We start from the raw sequence: 6,208 nt of genomic DNA, 5'->3' as shown, positions 1-6,208 counted from the left end.
ATAAACATATGGTAAAGTACAATTAAAAAAGAATGTTTTTAACAGAAGAAGATGTTCCTGGAGCAAAACTAAAATTTGCACTGTAAAGGATAACAATGTTGTAACATTTAAACGTTGGCTTGCATGCCGTAATTTAAAAGTATGTAACTGGAAAAAAAGTGAATTAATAGACAGGTTAGTATACAGACTCTAGTAAACGAGTAGCGGTAGATTGAAACTGTAATAAAAGAAATTTAAAATAATAATGAATTTCAGATTTATTTCCGAGTGAAATATGAATCAAATATAGATGGTAATGAAATAAATTTAATTAAATATAATAAATGAATATAATTTAATAAACGATTGAGGTTATATCTCATTCTAGACAATGGTAATTAACTATGAAAAATTTACTATTCATTTCATGTTTAGAGCATACATATAAATATTTTTTTATTTTTTGCACTGTTAAATCCACTCTCCTCGAAGCATGTATCCATTTCTTACATCTAACCTCATTAAAATGAGGTTTTATAAATGGTAAAAAAAACACGTTTTCTTCCGGATATCGATTATCCGACGTACAATTCGCAAAACAGCAATGCTTTGTTGGCATTATACTGGCACAAAATAATTTTTTATATCAGATTTATATGTTTAAATAATAAATTGATATTTCGTAAATAGCACTGTTTTACATGTGAATAGTTTATGTTTACTACTAGTGCTGCCTCTCGTGACACGTTCGCTGTACTATTCTCAGGAAAAAGGCTCACCTCAATTAACCAGCACATCATGAAACAAATTGAAACTGAAGCAGAAGTGTTGCGTCGTTTAGTAAAAATTACCTTATTTATAGCAGGGCACAATATGGGTTTTCGTGGATCATCTGCCAAAGTTTTTACCAAAAATAATGGGAACTTTTTTGGACTAGTACAACGTTTAGGAAAATTTGATAATGTACTAATGGAAAACTTAAGTGTGTCAATACAAAATGAGATACTAACTATACTAGTAAAGCAAAGCATCTTGACAAAAATAAAGGAAGCCAGATATTTTTCCGTTATCCTTGATTCTACTCCAGACATAAGTCACTGAAGATGATGATGGGAAAATTAAAATAGAAGAAAGCTTTATAGCCTATCGAGTTGCCGAAGGAACCACTGGAGAAGCTCCCGCTGACTTGCTGATCAAAGAAATTGAAGAGTGTAGTTTGAACATGACAAACTTTCGAGGTGAATTGGCGCAAATATGGCAGGTGTACATAATGGAATTCAAGCCTGAGTACTGGACAAATTCCTTTCAGCTGTGCTTATTCCTTGTGGGTGCCATAGCCCAATCCTAGTGATTGCTGATGGAGCAAAATCATCAGTCAAGTCTACGTCTTTATTTGGTATTCTACAACGACTCTTTACCATCTTCTAAAGTTCAAAAAAGCGCTGGTGTATAATAAACGACCATACTAAAACAATAACTTCAAAGCAAGTGTGTGAAACGCGTTGGGAAGCTCGAATGAGTGCTGTTCAGGCTTTCAGATACCAATATGTACAAATTAGGGATGTATTGGTTGAGTTAGGCGACAAAATTGATGACCCCAGCCTCTGAGGCTAAATCTTTGATTGGTCAGATGGAAGACTTTTCGTTTATCGTAACTCTGGTTTTGTGGAATGAAATTCTGTTTGAAGTTAATTTGATCAGTAAAAGCATTCAAGGGAAAGATGTAAATATGTGTGACTGTTCTGAGAGGTTCAACAAGTATTTGGAGTTTTCAAACATATTAAGAGAGAATGGGCATGTGATCTCAACTAAAAAAATAGCAGCCGAACTTGGTATCGAACCTGTTTTTTTCCGAGGAAAGGATTCGTTAACGGAAACGCGTTTTTTTTGTATGAGTTTTCTGAGGAAGTGCAATCGTCACCTGAAGAAACCTTTATGAGAGGCATTTCTAATCCATTAGTAGATAACGTTTTGGCCTCACTTGTGAAGAGACCAACTGCGTTAAAGGAACACCGAAAAGTGTGCGTATTTTTGAGTTATGTTGATGTTGCTTGACTTTCAGAAAAAGAAGATCTGAAACAAAGTTGCTTGGACCTTGAAAGACATTCAATAGACGAAACAACCAAAGTGTCTGATATGAACGGCATTGAGCTCTATGATGAACTTTTACATGTAAGTTCGAATTTGGATGATAGAAACAAAAAAACATCACAGTCACACCAAAAGAACTATTGCGTAAGGTCAAAACCACAAACAGTACAGATTTGTTCCCAAAGTTGTGGGTCGCGCTAATAGGGGTACTAACAATACCCGTGACAGCTGCTAGTGCCCAACGAAGCTCTAGTAAACTTAAGCTTACAAAAACGTATTTGCGCTCTACGATGCTACAGGAAAGGCTGAACTCTCTCGCCTTTCTATCGACGGAGAATGGCACAGCAAAATACTTAGACTTCAAAGAAATTCTGAGAACATTTGCTAATGCGAAAGCCAGGCGAATGCTTTTCAAAGTTTAAAGTTTGTATGTATAGACAACAAGGCAGCGCACCAAAGACATGAACAGAGCGAATGAAAAATCAAAGACTGTAAATAAATAAATCAAATGTTAGTATTAATATGTGTAGTGGAGGGTGAGTGGTCCGTGATGCTGTTATTTATAATAGCTGCCAGTCCGGAACACGGTGGATCCAAAGGTGGTGGTGGCTCTAAAGGGCTAGGGTATTATTCTCCGAACCAAAACTGGAACAGACAAAAATACGGGTTTTACCAAGGGAAGGGGCATCGATTTAAGCCTTGCCTTAGGTTCCTACAAACCACGCGACGGCCTTGGATATGATATGTTCCTCAATCACTGCCCCCACACTGACTTTGACCTTGAAACCCCTTTTCCACTCTCCGCCGATGACCTCAGAGTAATGATATGTTACGCTTGCGTTTACGCAGTTATTTTTATTAAATACTTTTCTTGATTATTCACATTTTGTCTTCAATCGATCACCGTCTGCCCGGTACTGACAAATGACAATGCCCAATAGGCTGAAACAGCTTTCTACCGGTGGCTCTCAAATTGAAATTAATATGGTATTGATCAGAATAGTACCTAAGTATCTATTTATCTTTAGATTTTCATGCAATAATTTCTACCGACCTGCAAGGTTTATTTTCAATTTTATAATAAATGTGAAATTTTTCATACTCAAAGGGTGGGGGTTGAATTTTTTTGTCGAAAACGATTAACCTGATCGAGATTCATGTCTGGGAGACCCGACCTGCAAGAATTTCTGCCGAACTGCAAAATGTATTTTCAATTTTTTGAGAATTGTGAAACTTTTTGGGTTGGGGTTGGAAATTTTTTTTAACGAAAATGATTAATCCACTCGATATTCATGCCTGAGAGACCCGACCTGCAAGGTTTATTTTTAATTTTATAAGAAATATGAAATTTTCTCATACTCGACAGGTGAAGGTGATCAAGATTATTGTTTTGGAGACCCGACCTACAAGAATTTCTGCCGACCTCCAAAATGTATTTTTTTTTTATTGAGAAATTTCTTGGTGGAGGTTGGAATTTTTTTCGTCGAAAATGATTAACCTGGTCGAGATTAATGTCTGCGAGACCCGATCTGCAAAAATGTCTGCCGTACTGCAAAATGTATTTTCAATTTTTTGAGAATTGTGAAACTTTTGGGTGGGAGTTGTGAAATTTTTTTGACGAAAATGATCAATCCAGTCGAGATTCATGTCTGAGAGACCCAACCTGCAAGAATGTCTGCCGACCTGCAACGTTCACTTTTAATTTTATAAGAAATATGAAATTTTTTCATACTCGAAAGATAAGGGTTCAATTTTTTTCGTCAAAAATTATCAACCTGATCAAGATTCATGTTTTGGAGACCCGACCTGCAAGAATTTCTGCCGACCTACAAAATGTATTTTCAATTTTTTTAGAATTGAGAACTTTTTCCTTGAAGGTTGGAATTGTTTTTATCGAAAATGATTAACCCGGTAGAGATTCATGTTTGAGAGACCCAACCGGCAAGAACTCCTGCCAACCTACAAAATTCAATTTCATGAGAATTTTGAAATTTTTTCGTGCACGAAGGGTGGGCGTTAAATTTTTTTGTCGAAAATAAATAACCTGGTCTGACAGACCCGACCTGCAAGAATTTCTGTCTTCAAGATTACGAGAGCAATGTCTACTGAGAACAATTTGCAGACCTGCGAAATAGTTATATCCCCCGGTGGAAGCTACGGTATTAGCGAAACGCGTCTAGAAATAAAAGTGTTTGTTTTAATAATTATCATAGATATTGTTATTAATTTTCGTCAATCAACGGGTCTATCCGTTCATCCCTTGGTTGGAACTAACATATTATTCGAAGTCAAAGCCGGAACAAATTGGTTATCTTCATAGGCAGTGCTGCTCTAAGGCAAAAAAAAAACTGTACGAAAACGACAGATGAAAATGTATGCTTTTCGCTATAATGGATGATTCCAGTACCCCTATTCAGTATTGCCACTATCAAATTTTCGGGTCTGAATCGACTGACATTTTCTAGGCCTTTTTTGGAATAATTCAAAGTCGGAACAGATAGAATTTTTTATTTTATAGATTTCTGGATGTTCCCGGATATGTGAATCGAAGTATTGAAGTCGATATGAACAAAAATGAAAAATCCTAGGGAATTTTACTTTTTAGGTTGTTCAATTGTACGAAACCTGTCACCTATATATGTTTACTTGTCACGAACATAGCATTTCACATTTCAGTGTTAGTTTGTTTTTGCCGAGTAGTTACGTTTTGATAGTGTATTCTGTAGGTGTTGTATGATATCTTTTTCCATATCATTATTATTACCAGATGATGTTCCAGGTGCCCTGTTAAAAGACAATTTATTGATTGAAGACCATTCAGTTGCAGAACTCCAAAGATGATTAGACTTTTACTATCAGAACAATCCTGTTCTACTGAATACAATAAACAATAAGTTAATACAACAATTAATTTCATATGGTATATGACATGTGACGGTAAAATGACAGAATTACCACTATTAAACAACGTACAAACTTAAAATTCACTAGGTTTTTTATTTTTGTCCATATCAACTTTAATACTTCGATTCATATATCCGGGAACATCCAGAAATCTATAAAATAAAAAATTCTATCTGTTCCGACTTTGAATTATTCCACAAAAAGGCCTAGAAAATGTCAGTCGATTTAGACCCGAAAATTTTGTAGTGGCAACACTGAATAGGAGTACTGGAATCGTCTATTGTATAGCTTCACAAAACTATAACTTAGAGTTATAGTTCTGTCACAGTATGGTTCTGTGTATAGCATCAATGGTCGCCAACACTGTCATCAGAATAATTGACAAGTGACAGCTTCCCGCATTATGCAAAGATAGATTGATAGGATGAAGCGATTTGCACATGCCCAAAAACGTCATCATGTGGAATGTGAATATTTGAAAGTGGTTATTAAAGGTTGTTCACGTTAAGAAGAGAATTACGTCACAAGATGACAAGTTACGGTTTTTGCCGTTCCACTTGGTTCTGGGCGTCACAATCATTAGCTCAAGTGGAATGGATTTTGAAGCGTTTTGAGCGTTCATTTAAATATTACACATAGCGCGTTTGAAAAAACAAAACAAAAAGTTGATGAGGTTATGTTAAAATTTATAAGTGGTATCAATAAGTTCTATTAATTGTTGGTTAACATGATTTATTAAACAAAAATTATGTATATACTTTAATTTTAGAGGAGTATTTAACTAATTTATGTTCGTATATAATAAAAATGCCTTTTACGGGGGCAGTTGGAAATTTGTTGGTGCGTCGAAATAATGCTCCACAAAGTACTAGTTCGTCCAGCTTAGATGAAGAATGGAATACAATTTTACAAAAATATAATCGTGAAAAACGAAAACTTAGACCACGTATTATTGATTACGATAATGTAATTACTCGTTATTCAGATGAAGAATTTAAAAGTCATTTCAGGTAAATTATTTTTTATCACTTAATACACTATAGATTTTGAAAATTTTACTCGTAGAATTCTTTATTGATCTCTTTAGACTTTCAAGATGTACATTAAATTATTTACATGAGCTGATACAAGAAGATTTAGTCCGACGTGTTCCCGGATGTCCTACAATTCCTTCCCGTCATCAATTGATGATAGCTCTTTGGAAAATGGCCACAACATATTCTTATAGGTTAAT

This window comes from Leptinotarsa decemlineata, unplaced genomic scaffold, assembly GCF_025532065.1.
Source record: "Leptinotarsa decemlineata unplaced genomic scaffold, Ldec_3_MD MMD2_P_RNA_scaffold_2, whole genome shotgun sequence".
Taxonomy (NCBI): domain Eukaryota; kingdom Metazoa; phylum Arthropoda; class Insecta; order Coleoptera; family Chrysomelidae; genus Leptinotarsa; species Leptinotarsa decemlineata.
This window is presented reverse-complemented; position numbering follows the sequence as displayed.